Below are 17,636 nucleotides of genomic sequence, written 5' to 3' on the forward strand. Positions count from 1 at the left end.
CAGCATGGCTGCAAACATTTACATCATTAAAAAAATATATATCACTGAGGGATAGGCCTGAAAACAAAAGTAACAAAAACACATACACACATGTGCAGGCCCCCTCCCCTAAGGTCTCATTTGGGAGAAAGTTCCATTAATTAATTCTCTGCTTAGAAATAGAAGTCATTAGAAAAAATCTTCACCTGCTCTTGGTGAGCTAAGGTAGATCCTCTAGGACCCTAAAGGATGAGAATGGCCACTTAGCATTGGAAGCTGAGGAGTGGCGGTTTGTGGCCCAGTGTGACTGCAGCCTGAGCCAGGGGCCATCATCCTGTCCTGCACAGCCATTGGAGGATGTCAGCACCTCCTCTCATGGCTGCATGGGGTGTGGGGGTAGCCTGCCTGTTTGAATGGGCCAATCATAGGCAGGGAAGGGGGCATGGCCTTGGCCATGGTGTCAGACCTGACTGAAGACTTCAGTCCCAAGTCTTTGCTCAAGTCTGCGTATTTTCTATTTAAATAAGCCATGTCAGAGTCAGTCAGCTTAGTTGGAGTTGGATCCCCTACCCTACTACCCTGTGCAATAGACTTTTATCCTGCCTGAAAGTGGACAGGTTATGTGTGGGACCTTGCTATGGAAATACCTGATTGCTGCATTCAAGGCCAGGGAGGAATTTTCCATCAGACAAATTGGGCAATTGTCACAAATTCTTGGTTGATTGGCATTGAGATGGATCCTTAGCCTAGGTCAGTGATGGCCAAACTTGGCCCTCCAGCTTTTTTGGGACTACAGTTCCCATCATCCCTTACCGCTGGTCCTGTTAGCTAGGGATGATCGGAGTTGTAGTCCCAAAACAGCTGGAGGGCCAAGTTTGGACATCACTGGCCTAGGTGGTGTGGAAGTTAGGTGCTCATCCCCCACCGCTACAGGAAATAAATATTTTTGTAAAGGGGTCAAGGAGGGAGTATTTTTTGTCGAGGTGCCCTGATGTGAGCTGATGGGCAATACCATTCTTCCAAAATGGTGATCCTGGAGGGATCAGCCTGATTTGGTGTATGTCATAGGGTGCCCCTTAATCCAGAGTCGACCCAGCCGAAGTAATCAGCCAGCAGGCAGGTTGGTTGATTCAGGATATATACCCAATGCCTTCACCAAAACCTACTTAATCTGTAGTCAATACAGTTGTGGCCTATTTGAACCCAATACCTTTGTTCTGTGCCTTATTTATCTTTCACATCATCGTTGAACCTGGGCCCAAAACTCAATGCTTAACTTAATTTTTTTTGGCCTAGCTACTTCTGCAACGTCAATATTGCAGCTCTGTGGTGCCTGCAGTGTAACAGCTATTGTGATTTCATATGTGCTTCTAGACCTCACCCTCTGGGTTGATAATATTTACTATTTAATGCAAAAGTGACAGAGCAGCTATTTCAGAGATATTTTAGACAACGAAAAACAGAGGAAATAATTATACAAAAAAAGGCAGCTGGTCTGCTTCCTGCCATTTTCAATACATTTTGTGTGCACCGAGTGTTAGAAGTGTTTTGTTCACCATGTTACTAAGTAACAGCTTGTTCTATGTTAAACAAAGAATGATCAATGGCATCTGTCACAAACCACCTGTCAGGTTGCTTGGCATAACAGGTTGTTTAGATGTGTTTTTGCCTTGTGTAAGAACACTTACTGGCAATGTGTTTTAAAAGTTTTAGTACAATGTGCTATTTTAAAGTTTTCACATTATGTACCATTATAAATATATTTTAAAATATTTTTTTTAAAGATGTCCCTGACATTATTATGTTTATTTCTCCTCAGTGTTCAGATTGTGGCTTTAAATAAGGAGCTCAGTTCTGTTTTTCTTAATTAACTATTTCTGATTTTTACTATTTTATATTACGATTGCCAGTATATGAGAGAATGCTGTGTATAATATTGGTATATTGTTTTGCACATTTTGTGAGACACTGATACTTTTCTTTGATTCTTGGAAGTATGTTTTATTTTTAATTTATGAAAGGGAATAAAAAATTCTAGGTTATTCTAATGAAGAATTGAGAATAACAGGAAAACCTTAATAAAGATGGGAGTGTTATGAGTTTTGCCATCTGGGAGTGGTAAAGTTTAGTGCCTTTGAAGATACAGTCCTGAGTTAATGAAGAATATACCAATGCCTAGATTCAAGAGGCAGGTGCTGGTAAGCTTGTTATCACTGACTGACAGTATATAGAATTTGTTGTTGTTGTTCAGTCGTTCAGTCGTGTCCGACTCTTCGTGACCCCATGGACCAGAGCACGCCAGGCACGCCTATCCTTCACTGCCTCTCGCAGTTTGGCCAAACTCATGTTAGTAGCTTCAAGAACACTGTCCAACCATCTCATCCTCTGTCGTCCCCTTCTCCTTGTGCCCTCAATCTTTCCCAACATCAGGGTCTTTTCTAGGGAGTCTTCTCTTCTCATGAGGTGGCCAAAGTACTGGAGCCTCAACTTCAGGATCTGTCCTTCTAGTGAGCACTCAGGGCTGATTTCTTTGAGAATGGATAGGTTTGATCTTCTTGCAGTCCATGGGACTCTCAAGAGTCTCCTTCAGCACCATAATTCAAAAGCATCAATTCTTCGGCGATCAGCCTTCTTTATGGTCCAGCTTTCACTTCCATACATTACTACTGGGAAAACCATAGCTTTAACTATACGGACCTTTGTCGGCAAGGTGATGAATATAGATGTATATAGAATCCCCTATGCCAAATCAGCATTCATTCAGATGTGTGAAATGGGGATTGGGATCCTAGTTGACCCTTTAGTTCCAGGTGAGTGAACCTACAAGGCAAAGGGGAAAATAAACCCCGCTTACACTTTTGTTCCTACTGGGAGACAAAACCATGATTCCTTGAAAGGAGGGCTAATAAAAGTAACAAGGTAAAGGTAAAAGACCCCTGACAGTTAAGTCCAGTCGCAGACGACTCTGGGGTTGCGGCGCTCATCTCGCTTTACATATTAAGCAGAAAAAGCAGGTCTAAATAACTATTTCTTAAAAGCTTAGGTCCAACACCTGAAACCTCGGTAGGCAAATAATTACATAATTTGGGGACCATCATGAAGAAAATCCTCTTGGTAGGGGCAATCAACTTGTTAGAAGATGGAGCCTATCAGAATATTTGTGCTAAATCTGAAGAAGCGGAAAAAGATAAGATGTTCCCTCAAGTATTAAGCAAATTTTCCAAATATACATATTTGTGTAAAGCAATTTCCCTAAAATAATACAGTTATGAGTGTTATTTTCACAAATATATTCATTTTTGTACACGTTATTTGGCTGGATTACTCATCATAAAATTTGAAGAAGTGCAAATTTTGAAGGATGTATTGTTTTGGAAAGTGTGAATTAGGTAGTTTTACCTTTAAATGTGAACTGAATTGAATTTCTCGCCATTACCTAACTACAGTTCTAGTCATCCCTGACTATTGGCCATGATAGCTAGGGCTGATGATGTATTTTAAGAAAACTACTTTAATACAAACTTCATCAGAGCCTCCTTTACATTAGGAAAGCATTATTCCTTTCCTTAATGAGACATTAATTGTAATTGATGCTAGGGCAACCAGCTTCTTCTGACTTGTCGAAACGAAGTAGGATGGACAAAGCTCAAGCAGATAAGTCATGGCATGAACAGAACCAAGTATTCTGTCCACACCCTTGGATGTCAACCAATAATTGAAGCTTATCCAACAGTGCTTGACCAAAGGAGGACTTGGTAAAATCATTGCAAAACAGCACTGAGAGTTCCAGCTTTTCCAATGAATCGAGCTGTGATGTAATAATTAATTAATTACTCCAAACAGCTCTGCTGATGAGATTATGTGTGTGCAATGGTGGCAGAAAAGTAGGTCCTGGATTTCTAACATCACAATGGGCTAGAAATAGTTTGACAAATGTAATCTAGCAGTGTGTACAGAATCTCCATGCAAAAAATTGTCCTTGCGTATATGTAATCTTGCTGGCCAAACTCAGATTGATTTCTTATGTTAGCTGTCTTGAACTCTTTGGAGGAAAGATGATACAGTATATAATCATTTTAAATAAATAAATGTGGAAGCCATAAAAACAAAGGAAACTTATAAGCAATTAGTCACTGTATAGCTATCTATCATTGTGATGGGAAGAGAGGAAGTGTAATTCATGTGATCAGAATAGGTGAAATAAGTTGATATGAACTGTGCCTTCAATAGGTGCCATAAGTTACAGCTGCCCAACAAAGGGGTTGATTTTAGTTCCACATATAAATTAATCCAGTTTAATGATGTTACATTAGTTTTAAGGAGACAAGTTTCATTGTTCAGAATATCACGTGAAAGGTTTAATTTAAACCTTTGTATAAATATATGTTTTGAATAATATCCAAATTCAAAGAGGGACACAGGTGGCGCTGTGGTCTAAACCACAGAGCCTAGGGCTTGCCGATCAGAAGGTTGGCGGTTCGAATCCCTGCAATGAGGTGAGCTCCCGTTGGTCGGTCCCAGCTCCTGCCAACCTAGCAGTTCGAAAGCACGCCAAAAGTGCAAGTAGATAAATAGGTAATGCGGGAAGGTAAATGGCATTTCTGTGCACTGCTCTGGTTCGCCAGAAGCAGCTTAGTCATGCTGGCCACATGACCCAGAAGCTGTCTGCGGACAAACGCCAGCTCCCTCGGCCTATAGAGCGAGATGAGCGCGCAACCCCAGAATCATCCACGACTAGACCTAATGGTCAGGGGTACCTTTACCTTTACCTATAAATACATGTTTTGAATAATTTTCAAATCAAAAGAGTTTTGGGAATGCTGTTGGTTTCCAGGTTCAAATAAGCAAAGAGAAGTCCATTTGTATGTTCAAAAGTGTTTTGGACTACTGATTAGAAGGCTTTATTTATATTGACAGCAAAGTATAAAAATAGCAACTTTTTGCTGAAGGTTTGATTTAAAAATAAACTGAGCTGAATGGCTCATTTGAGTGCTAGGATGGTGAGTCAGCTTCATCCAGAAGGATTAAAAAAATCATCTTTGTGAAAGTGAACTTTGCTTCCGTTTCATTCCTAGGAGTCAGATTTTGAAATGCTTTTCTGGCACAAACTCTGTTTTCTACAATGGAGCATGCAGTAGTTAAAGAGTCTTATAATCATTCTGTCAATCTCATGTAACGTTTAAATATGTAATGTTGCTTGTCAAAAGAAATCAAAATACAAATCTGTATGGAGATTAATGAGAATCTCTTTTCCAGTTCTTAGCATTACATACATAGTTAAATCAGGTTATGTTAATTTGGTTAGCACTATTTAGCTTTTGCAAGCCACATCTTCCACTATACCGAGCAGTGCTGGGAACCTCTCTGTTCCCAGTATGTTGTAGTAGTAGTAGCTGCAGTCCGTCATTGATGTTGTTCCATGAAAGCTCCCCCCAAGCCCAATAACAAAGGGTGAAGAGGGAAGGGAGCTTTTGCTATGCAGGCTGCACCAGTCCATTGTTTTACTAAGCATGTTGTTGTTGTTGTTGTTGTTGTTGTTGTTTAAATCATTTTTATATTTGTTATTCTGTTGTACAGTACTAAGGAAAACAATAGTAAACTTATTTAGGTGGTGTAGTGGCAAGCACTGCCAAAGTTTTGTGAAAAGGGGTAGGTGGAGCCCTGTACCTAACTGTGGTTCCCCATTCTCACCCATTGAACCTGCCCTAATTGAGATTCCTGCATTGCAGAGAGTTGGACTAGAAGACCCTTGTGGTCCCTTCCCACTCTACTGTTCTATGATTCAGTGGGGAGAAGTAGAACCATCACAATGTGGTGCCTTCTACACTCAGAACCACAAAGGTTTTCCAGAAGGATACCACGGTCAATGCTATCAAAAGCCACAGAGAGGTTGAAGAGAATCAACAGTGGTACACTCCCTCATCTCTCTCCTGACACTGACCACAGCTGTTTTGTTTCCATATCTGGGGCCAAAACCAGCTTGAAATGGGGCCAGAGAATCCTCTTCCTCAAAGCATGCCTGCAAGTGGGTCATCCGCCCCCAACTCCTTGCCCAAGAAGGGGATATTTGCAGCTGATCATTGGTGGCTTAACATGTCTACTCCACATATTGCTTAGACAGATTGACCCTTTTGGCCCAGCAATGCATTTTGAGAGTCTTCATTCCATTATGAGTCAAAGTGTCGCTATAATGGATCCCAGACATAAGTGTGGTCTTTCTCAGTCTTGTTTTCCAGTGGGCCCTGGTATCTTAATATCAAAATAACATGTGTGTGCATTTATTTAACCACTACATAATGTAAAACTACCATTACTCAATTAAGGATGCAAAAGAAAAGTAGAACATGTTGCAAAAATATGAAGTACAGTATGCTCTTTTGCTTTGTAGCTAGTAAAGTAGTATGCAAACATTACTTTCCCCAGCAACTGGGAAGATGCAGATGAAGGGGAAAGCCAGAAAAAATAAGATATGCTCTTCTTTCTCTAGCTTCCCCCTTCCACAAATTTCAGATATATTGATGAGAAGGTCAGTAGGTAATTTTGTTTATTTCATTTATGTATCTTTTTTCATGAAACACCACAAAGCTATTTCATAATAAATACAACATACACTAAAACATACATTAAAACATTTTCAAATCCAAAACAGATACAGACTGGATAAAATCTCCACTTACAGAGCTTGTTGAAGAAGGAATTTACAGGCCAATTAGCTTAATGTTTGTTCCAGGAAAACTGGGGGGAAACTTTATTAAAGGTATAATTAGAAAGCATATAACATAGGGGTCCCCAGCATTTTTGGATCAGCAGACACAATTTGAATTTTGAGAAAGTACTGTGGGTGTCAGTCACAGAATGGCTGTTGTGGGGAGCATAGCATTGCACAAAATTAGAGGGAGTACAGTCACTGTTGTTTCCTCCCCTTGGAAAACCTCACACTTCCTACCTACATGTATGTCTTGCTGGTCCTGATCTCTCTCTCTCTCTCTCTCTCTCTCTCTCTCTCACACACACACACACACACACACAGCAATGCCATTGCTGTCTTATGATAACATTGTCCAGTACCAGGAAAAATATACAAGTTGGACACACCACACTCACTCTCTTGCACACACTCTTTGTCACTGCACACAGACCGGTCACAGACACAGACACACATGCATCTCTCTCTCTCTCTCTCTCTCTCTCTCTCTCTCTCTCTCCTGCATCCCTCTTTTCCTTCTCTTGTCTGTTTCCATTATGTTGTGGTTTTCCTCTTTCCCTCTCCTCCCTCTACCCCCTTTCCTTCTCTGTTTAGTCCCCCTAACTGCAGTACAGCATTTCCTTCCATGTCACAGCATGTTACTTTCTCTTCCTTTCTGTTTCACTATCAAACCACTGAGAATCCCACTCAAGTTCTGTGCTGCGTTTGCAGCTGCCTCCTGATGGGTAGGCTCCCAACTTTGCAAGAGAGTAGCTTCAGTCTCCAGGCAGTAAGCCATGGTGCAGAGGCGAGAAAGCAGTCAGTCAGTGGAATGGGAAGAGGAGGCATGTTTTTTTGTGGGCACTCACCCACCACCACAGTACCTTCTCTCCATCCAAAGACAGTTAAAAATAACTCAAGGAGGGTGCAAAGCAGGACTGGACTGGAGAGGTGTGGCCTGACCCCCAACAAAGAGGCTTGGAGGGCTGCATTCCCTGATATTCCCTATCCATGCACTACCCCCACCCAGTACCCTTGGGTGTCATTTCCTGGTTTACCTCAGGCAGCAAAGTGTCTTGGGCCAGCCCAGCTTGTGCTTCCCTGCCACATTCAGAAAAGCCGCTGCACAGGTAAAGGAAATGTCTCTCATTCATATATATATATATATATATATATATATATATATATATATATCAAACAACTTTAAAAAAAAATAAAGTTAAGATACAGAAAAGACACCAATATGGTGCCTGGGGTTGATGGGTTGTGGATCTCTGATACAGAAGAAGAAGTCTTACTGAAGCAGAGGCAGCATGGCTTCTGAAAGGGTAAATCCTTTCTTACTACTTTTAGTGTCAACAGGCATATAGACAGAGGTAATCCAGTTGCTGTTGTGTATTAAGGGTTTTAAAAAGCTTTTGATAAATTCCCTCATCAAAGGCTCCTGAATAAGCTTCATAGGCCAAGGAATAAGAGGAGAAGTCCTCTTATGGTTTAGTAATTGATTAAGAATCAGGAAACAGAGAGTAGGAAGACATGGACAGTTCTCTTAGTTGAGAGATGTAGAAGGCGGAGTCCCCAAAGGACTGGTATTGGGAACTGTGCTTCTAAACTTGTTAATAAATAATCAGGATTTAGGAGTAAACAGTAAGCTAGCCAAGTTTACTGATGACAACAAATTGTTCAAAGTGGTTAAAACGAAAAGGGAAAAGGGAGGAACTCTAAAGTAATATCTCCAAACTGAGCAAAAGGGCAGTAAAATGCCAAATGCAATTCAGTATTAAAAAAGTGTGATGTAATGCACAGCACACCGGGGCAAAAAATAAATAAAAAAGTGTACATATATGCTCATGGGGTCTGCACTGGCAGTGATTGACTAGCAATGAGATCTAGGTTAATGAAAAGGTAGACCCAGTGTGTGACAACAACATGACGATGATAACTTCTTCTTCTTCTTCTTCTTCTTCTTCTTCTTCTTCTTCTTCTTCTTCTTCCTCTTCCTCTTCCTCTTCCTCTTCCTCTTCTTCCCCTTCTTTTATATCCCACCCATCTGGATAAATGAATTCATACTGTAATATCTTTAAAAGACATCTGAAGGCAGCCCTGTTTAGGGAAGTTTTTAATATTTAATACTGTACTGTTTTTAACACTCAATTGGGAGCTGTCCAGAGTGGCTGGGGAGGCTCAGCCAGATGGGCGGGGTACAAATAATAAATTATTATCTTATTATTATTATTATCTTATAAATATATATTGTAAAATAATTGAATACATTTCTGCACTGGTTTGGGTATTTTACTGTAGAGTTAGTAATATCTCATGTACTTATTCTAAATTGGAACAATATTTTACAGAACCTTTATAAACAATCTGGGAAAGAAAAGAAAATCTTAGATTTCTTCAGAAAATCAATTCTTCTCAGTGTAATTTCATATTTTGCATTGTTTTCAGGGGGAGGTTATTAATAGCATTTTGTATTTACAGACTCATGCTTTCATACCGTCTCTTCATGAATGACAGTTCTATTCATTTTAAATGAATACACCAACTGCAAACAAACATGAATGAGTGTTCCTAATTAGCTGGTAACAAGAGCATTGAGTTCCTGCTTTAGAACAATGATTTTTTAAATAAATAGTCTTTGCAGCTAGGACTCTGGATCCATTCAGTTATTAAACATTAAGCAATCCTCTTCATATGAAAGTTAATGCCTCATTGCTCAGTGGAGCACACAAACATGAAATACAGAGTTAGCGTTACATTTCTGTTCTGATAAAATAAATTTTACCAAAAGAAAATATTGTTTGTTTAAAACTTCAGATTTTATGATTTAAAATCAATGTAATGAATTATTAAGTGGGTGCAATTAGATTACCAAACAGAATGTTAACAAGTACATTTTTGGAAGATAATTAAATTGCATTACTTAACTCTCTTATAACACCCCTCTCCCGCCCCAGTGCTTCTCAAATTTATGAAGTACTCAAGTTTCACAGACTACATTCAGGAATGAATCACTTATTGTTTGAAGAATTTTGAAACAAAAATGCATTTAGATACACAACTTGCACTGCTCGTTAACCATCTGAATATTGCATTGTTAGAAACAACCTTGGGATACATATTAAGAAGGGCAATATATAAATGTCCCTAAAGAAAATATTCTGCTGAATGATCTTCTATACTTTGTCCCTTTTTGCATCCCTGGACATTGATGACATCAAATTATTTGGCACTCTGGTCCATGTCCTTCCCCCAGTCAGTCACCACAGAGAAGGCTGGCCAAGTGAGCCATATACCCATACCACCATCTCAGCAGCCACATACCACCATCTCAGCAGCCACAGTATTAGCTCTTGACCTCCCTCATAGCAGACACCAAATGACTGTCATTAACTTAAAACAACAACAACACCTCATCCAATATGTTATTCAAGAGTTCTTTCCACCCCCACTGTTAAAACTTGGATGAATCTGTATTCTCATTTCCATTTGTGTGGCTGTAAATTTTATTTTTATTTATTAAATTTTTGTACTGCCCTTCATCTGAAGATCACAGAGTGGTTTACAATATGAGTTTATAGATTTCTGACCTAAAGCTGCCTTAAGTCCCATCAGGAAAAGAAGCAGGGAATAAAATAAAATAACAGAATGATGATGATGATGATGATAATAATTTATTTGTACCCCACCTATCTGGCTGGGTTTCCCCAGCCACTCTGGTCAGCTTCCAACAAAGATTAAAAATACATTAAAATGTCACACATTAAAACTTCCCTCAACAAGACTGCCTTCAGGTGTCTTCTAGATGTCAGGTAGTTGTTTATCTCTTTGACATCTGAAGGGAGGGTGTTCCACAGGGCGGGTGCCATTACCGAGAAGGCCCTCTGCCTGGTTCCCTGTAGTTTTGCTTCTTGCAGTGAGGGAACCGCCAGAAGGCCCTCTGCGCTGGACCTCAGTGTCCGGGCAGAACGATGGGGGTGGAGACGCTCCTTCAGGTATACTGGGCCAAGGCCGTTTAGGACTTTAAAGGTCAACATCAACACTTTGAATTGTGCTCGGAAACGTACTGGTTCAGATTTAAAAGAGAGGTAGAGCTGGGTATCATCCGCATATTGATGGACACCCAGCCCAAACCGCCTGATGAGCCCTCCCAGCGGCTTCATGTAGATTTCTGGCACCTGATGGTCCTGGTTTTCTAACATGTTAATGGCTTTCCAGCAATTCCCAGCTGTTTGTTGCATCAAGAACTGGAAATCTTTAATGAGTGAGTTCATTATGTACAGGCATACTTCTAGGAGCAGACAGATGAAATAATAATTAAGGAATGGCATGTTTTCTTAGAAAATGGAGCATATTGCCCACTGGTATGGATGGAAAGATTAGATTGTCAGCTAGTAATTAAGATAATTGCTATTCCTGCATGGCAGACAAAAAAGACAAACACCACCACCAACAAAAACTCTTGACAAAGGTAACATGTACCTCTGATGTCTTTTGGATGCCACTATTTCAATTTTGTTCCTTTACCAAGTTTAACTGCTTGTTACTTGGTATAGAGTTATTATAGCAGTCTAAAATGAATGGTCATTGAACCATTTAACTCAGATCATTCATCATTCAAAGTTGTTTTCAGGCATCTAACTGAATTTATCTAAATTATGGATAAGATAAAAAAACCCACCTGTGGAGCTATATGTATTTAAAAGTGGGTTAGAAGTATCTAGTAAAATAAATATCAGGCTGAGGCTTCTTCAGATTTGTGGTGGAAGACATTTTATGAGCTTGGTATAAGCCATATGAAATGCTTTTCAGCATGCACCATTTTCTAGGGTACCCTTAAAGTAGTAGCCTCCAGAAGCTCTTCTTGACTCCTAGTGGGACCCTGCAATGGAACATAAGTATGGATGCATTTACTAAGGTGTGAAAGACTCAAGTCGTGTCATTTAAATAAGAAGTTATACCTTGAAATGTGCCTCAGAATGCTACAGCTCACCTGTGAAGATGCTGCAACAACTCACCAAGTCAGGAAGTTTTTTTGTCCTAGTGAAAGTTTCTGAGCAGTCTTCATGGGCTATCAGTCTCATGCAGACCATGTTGTAGTATTAAAAGGCTAAAGGACATGACGGCATGCATAATGAATACCAGAACTGATATAAAAGATCTGTCTTAGGTGGTTGTAGCTGGTGAGAAAAAATCCTAAACATCCATACTAGTTGGAGCTAGTGAGGAATCTGTCAGAAACACTAGAAACACTGAAGTAACAAGCTAACAAGCACACAACCTTTGTAAACTTATGCAGACTTTGGCAGTGTAATGTTTCCTGCAATTGCTGTTGCCATCCACCTGGAGCCGCTCTGAAACAAAGGAACTGAGATACTGATGACAGAAGTTAACCTACTATTTGTTTTGTGTGTGTGTGTAGAGAAAATTCAGAGGAGTAACAAATAAGTAATGACTCTAACAGGGCCACTGGAGTGGGGGAGAATGGATTTAAGTTGTAGCAATGTAGATTTAGGCAGAACATGAGAGAACAGTCAGGTCTCACAATATAGAGATATAATAAGTAAGGTTCACCAAGGATCAGTGTTTGGTTCTGGGTTTTTTTAGCTGGTTCCTAAATGACCTGGTATTAGGCTGAGCAGTGAGGTGGCCAAGTTCCCTACTTACACCAAATTGTTATTCACACAATATATAGTTAAACTATGGAATTTGCTTCAACAAGATTTGGTAGTGGTCACCGACTTTCAAAGGGAATTAGACAATTATGGAGGATAAGGCTATCTTTGGCTACATATCAACTCCAGAATCAGGAAGTATACCTCTGAATAACAGTTAGAGAGAGTCGTGTCTTGCTTACAGGCTTCCTATAAGGCATATGATTGGCTACTACATACAGGATGTTGGATTAGATAGACCTTTGGTCTGATCCAGCAGTTCTTTTCTTTTGCTTGTATGTGTGTGTGTGCACATGCGCCAATTAGAGTAGGTAATTCTGGGCTAGATGGATGTATGAACTGACAGTTTGACATAAAGCAGCTTCAATAGTGACAAGAGAAATAAAAATGTTTCCTTTTTATGTTCACAAATGTACATTATCAGCATGCTATTGAACTGTTACCATGATTTCAAATATGACTTTAGTTTTGTTTTGCATCAGCACTGAGCCCTTTGCTCTGTGAAATGCTTTTTTCCGCAAGCATATGCACTCTACTCCACTGCATCATTCAGAAACACAATCAATGAACTTCCTTCTTCTATCACCCATTCCCACCACCCTTCTGAGTAATACCCCTCTTCACTCTCTCACTATATATAAGGGTCTGGTGACTTCTATTTCAGTGTATCTGAAGAAGTGTGCATGCACACGAAAGCTTACACCAAGAACAAACTTAGTTGGTCTCTAAGGTGCTACTGGAATGAATTTTTTATTTTTTATTTTGTTTTGACTATGGCAGACCAACACGGCTACCTACCTGTTCCTGCCTCTGTCCACAATAAGAACATCCTGTCAGCATCTAATTAACAGGGACCATTTTCTGAACTGAGACAGGGGCTCAGCTGACCAACTGACCAGGTGACTCACACAAAGCAAAGCATGGTGTGTGTGCACGTTTTTTTTTAACAAAACCCAACACAAAATAAAGACATAGGGTCAAAACACATGAAAGTGAAATATGTGATTTTAGTTCACATATATTTAAAATAACAGGAAAGAAAGAGGCAAAGGGGCCTGATCAGGTTTAAGACTGTGGTGAATGGGGTTTAATATTTTACCAACATTGGTCCTGACAAAAACTGGTCCCTCAAAAACTACTATTTGCCCTGAGAGGGAAGCTACAGGAGACCGCTATTGTCAGGACTTTGGTGCAAAGGGATAGATGTTTAAAGCCCCTCTACCAACATGCTGCAGTCTTGACCTGTTTAGGGAAGTTTCTAATGTTTGATGTTTTATCGTGTTTTTAATATACTGTTGGTCTAACAAGTCTAAGGTATGGATTACTTCAAAATGATAAAATTCTTCAAAATAAAAATGAGAAGAAAAATATTATCAGAAGTTTATAAAATATAACAAAATCTAATCTGTTTAAAATTGTGCCACTCAAAGGTCAGTACTGTGCCCCTCTGAGGTCAGTACTCAGGCCTTAGTCGGCTGCCTAGATTGCCTAAGATAGCACCAGCTCTGAGGTAGCTAGTGTATTGCTTTCCAAAAGTTGCTAGACTACAGCTTCTTATGTTCCAGCTAATCCAGCTGATAGTCGTCAAGCCAGTGGGGTGTTCTATGTTCTCACTATGATTATCCAGTCTTAACAACTGAGAAGGTATGTAGGGACGGAGGTAGTCTTTCAGATATTTGGAGCTTAAAGGCTCAGAACCTTGAATTGATCCCATAAATGAACTGGCAACCAGTGAAGCTATGTTAAAACAGGTTAAATGAGTTCTAAGTGGTACCTCAGCCAGTAATTTGCCTGTTCCATTTGGAGGGCAGCCTGTCTAGAATGAGTTGCAATAATGGATGCATTTGTTCCTCATTTCCATCTGAGGTAGGTGCCTCAGAATATCTGTTGTGACTTGCTCTAGACGACTTCCTGTTTGTGTGGTCACCATGGGAGCTATGTGTGTAATGAAAGTTGTTTTGTGAGTTCTGCAGGTATAGCATAACTTCTCCCAGTCTTTTACAGGTGTGAACCATCCAGGCCAGTAGTACTGACTTTGGACAGTTTGGGATAGCTTCTCTATTCCCAAATATACTCCTGCTTTGCTGCAGTTTAGTGCTTCAAAGATATTCAGGACTGATCCCGGTGGAATCTATTAGTGTATGAAAAGTCATGCTTCTCATTGCCCTTTGACACCTATCTAGTAGCCCTTGCTATAGCTATAAATCAGGCAAAGCCTCTTTGTACTGAAGTAAATTTGGGTTACATGGTGCCTCAACTTGAAAGCTCTTGCAGGGCTCTCCCGCCTTTCAGCTTCTTAGGCATGGAATAATTGAATCTATGACTTGGGCTTCTTTTAAGGTGGTGGCTCCATCTCCTCCTCCATCATCATCATCATCATCATCATCATCATCATCATCATCATCATGAGATTCCTCCTTCCCTTCCAGCAGTGGTTTCTTCGGGTGTCAGGGTTATGATTAAAGTATCAGTATGTTTTCCCCTGGCCCCAGAGTCCTTGTTAGCATCATCTAGAATTGACCATCTGGACAGAGCATGAGATTTTTTTGTGTTGTTTTCTTGTGCAATGCTTAATCTGGTACTGGAACTGAGCCAGGTGTTTAAGCCAATGTGCCAAGTGTCCCTGTGGCTCATGGAAGTTATGAAGCCACTGAAGTGAATTGTGATCTGCCCCCTCTAAATAAAGTAAATAAATAAAAATACTTGGCTGGCTGACCTATTGTGTCACTGATAACTCGGTTCTGTCCCAATAAATCTTGCCTATGCCCATGCCAGTATGGTGCCAATATTTGGCTATGTTGCTAGTACTTTGGCAGCAACATCTTCATAACCTCCACATCTGAATGGAATGCTCCCAGATTTGTCCCCCAATGCACAACTTGAGATTCTGTTGTCACACTAGACATTAGTGCTGGGATATAGTCTTTCTGAATCCTGGCTATGGTCTGGGCAACAAGAAATTCACATTAGCCTAATGATATGCCTTCCTCTCACTCCCACCCTCATCCAAGTACAGCATATTTCACTTTTTGAGGATAATGTTTGTTCCATTGTAAGTCTTTATCTCTGCTTTACCTCATAGTGGGTATCATGGAAAGCATTTTATATTTCCAGTGGTGTTGTTACTGCTTACTGGTATGGTTTAAGGGTGGAGTCGTGGTGAGTTTGGGACTGTGTGGGCACACTGATAGGAGTACCAGATTGGCTATGACAGGGCACCCATAGAGCCCCAATCTTCCTGATGTCCTGCCTGGGTAGCAGGCAACAGTGCCAATGTTGGGAAGTTGGCTCAATAGTACTGCTTCACCTGCTGGCTGCTCCTGTATCCTACACATTACAAAGGTCCTTCCAACTCAGGTCAACATCATACTGATTAGGGGAAATGAGTTCCCACTATGTTTGTTTGAAAGCTGTGATCAAACATTCACAAGATAATAATAATAATAATAATAATAATAATAATAATAATAATAATAATAATTTTTTATTTATACCCCGCCCTTCCCGGTTTAGAAACCCAGGCTCAGGGCGGCTAACAGATTTAAAACACTTAGTTATAATGCAACATAAAAGCAGGATAAAATACAATATAAAAGCATGAGTAATAATAAAAGCATGAGTAACAATAAAATTCAAAGTTCAAAAATCAATATTGGGGGAAATCCATCCAATAAACATTAGACAGTCACCAGGGCTAGCTGGCTAAATTAATCCTACTTGGGCCAGTAATCTTCATAATCTTCATAAAAAGGGGAGGGGGAAAGAGAAGGGAATTAAAAGATCAGGCTGAGTCTCTTTCACGGGACAGAGCATTCCACCAGGTTGGAGCCATCACTGAAAAGGCCCTGGCCTGGATAGTCTGACTTCCTTAGGGCCTGGGGCCTCTAAGCTATGGTTGTTCATGGACCTTAAGGTCCTCTGCGGGGCATACCAGGAGAGGCGGTCCCGTAAATACGAGGGCCCTAAGCCTCTGTAACTATTATATTCATTGCAAATCTTTTTTGTACTCTTTTCTTTCATCACATGTCTAGGATGCTGGTGGTTTGCCATATCCACATGACTGAACTTAGTCTGGTTTGCAAAGACTTCAGTTTCTGCCAGTCATCTTTGGTGGTGTTTTCTAGAATTGTGCATACACAAGGAAAATGCCCCAGAATTAATCAAAATAAAAGATGGAGGTCCATTAATTTACCATAACTTTTATTTTGACTCTATTTCATTGGTTTGCAGGATATATTAAGTGAGGCTTGCCAGTTTCCAGGTGGAAAGTCGTCTCATAACTCTCACCTGGTGAAGTTTCCTGGCATCTTTAAATTACATTGCTGTGGTGCTCATGTTTAAAATGATATTTCCTGCTACATTTTCAGTAAAAGTCTTCTAATTCTTTTCTCCCAGGAATCTGTTTGTGGTGGTGTGCTTTGTCCCATTGGCCTGCCCTCATGTTTTCTTCCTCTTTGGGTCTGCATGGTTTTCTTGCTGCTTTCAGATAACATGCTACACACTACATTTGCTTTCATGTATTTATCAACTCTGGGAGTTTTGACTTTCCTATGGCTGCAGCAGTTTCTGCTTTCATCTCATGCACTTTGCAGTTGAAGTGGTGCTGTTATCAGGTGTTTCTAGGGCATGTTTAACGTTGAGACTATCTCAGTGACTTCCTTCATGTAGAGAGCTTTTTCGATTTCCCTCAGCTGCATGGGCCATAAAGTGACTTTTAGCGATGGAGCTGCCATTATAGTCTGGGGAAATTGGCAGACTAGAGTCTCAGGGAATATCCAAAATTTTGGAGAGGTTCCTTTTCTGCTTGCCTCTCATTACTGAAGGTGCTTGATTCTAATAAGGAAGCATCTGCTCAAATACAGCGGCAACATGTGGCAAATGAATGTAATAAATGTGTTATTATTGGTAGCAGAATGTCACCCAAAATTTACAATTTCCAAATAATATCCAAATAAAATATTTGTCAGTCCATAACCAAAGAGTAGTCAACGTAATGAGTTACTGGCGAGGAACACCACGATGCAGGCAGGATGCCTATCAATGTCCAAGAAGTATTGTACTGGGTGCTTCAACGTAACGAATTCAACAGCAATCAGCACACAAGCAGAACTGTATATCTGGATTGGATCAACTTTTTCAAAGATGAATCTTCATTAGCTGATGATGAAATTAAATACATTACATACAATGAATTACAACAAAAATAAAATTGAGCAACCTGCATAATGAATGAATAATAAATAAATAAATAAATAAGGAATACATACCAAGTAATTTTTAGAATATCCATACAG

At 40.0% G+C, this 17,636-nt stretch overlaps 1 protein-coding gene across 2 annotated transcripts in view; it reads left to right on the top strand.

The window, feature by feature from the left end:
* RIMS2 (regulating synaptic membrane exocytosis 2) overlaps positions 1-17,636 on the top strand; it is a 355,451-nt gene that overhangs the window by 25,648 nt on the left and 312,167 nt on the right. The window lies entirely within an intron of this gene.

Source organism: Lacerta agilis, chromosome 7, assembly GCF_009819535.1.
Source record: "Lacerta agilis isolate rLacAgi1 chromosome 7, rLacAgi1.pri, whole genome shotgun sequence".
Taxonomy (NCBI): Eukaryota; Metazoa; Chordata; class Lepidosauria; order Squamata; family Lacertidae; genus Lacerta; species Lacerta agilis.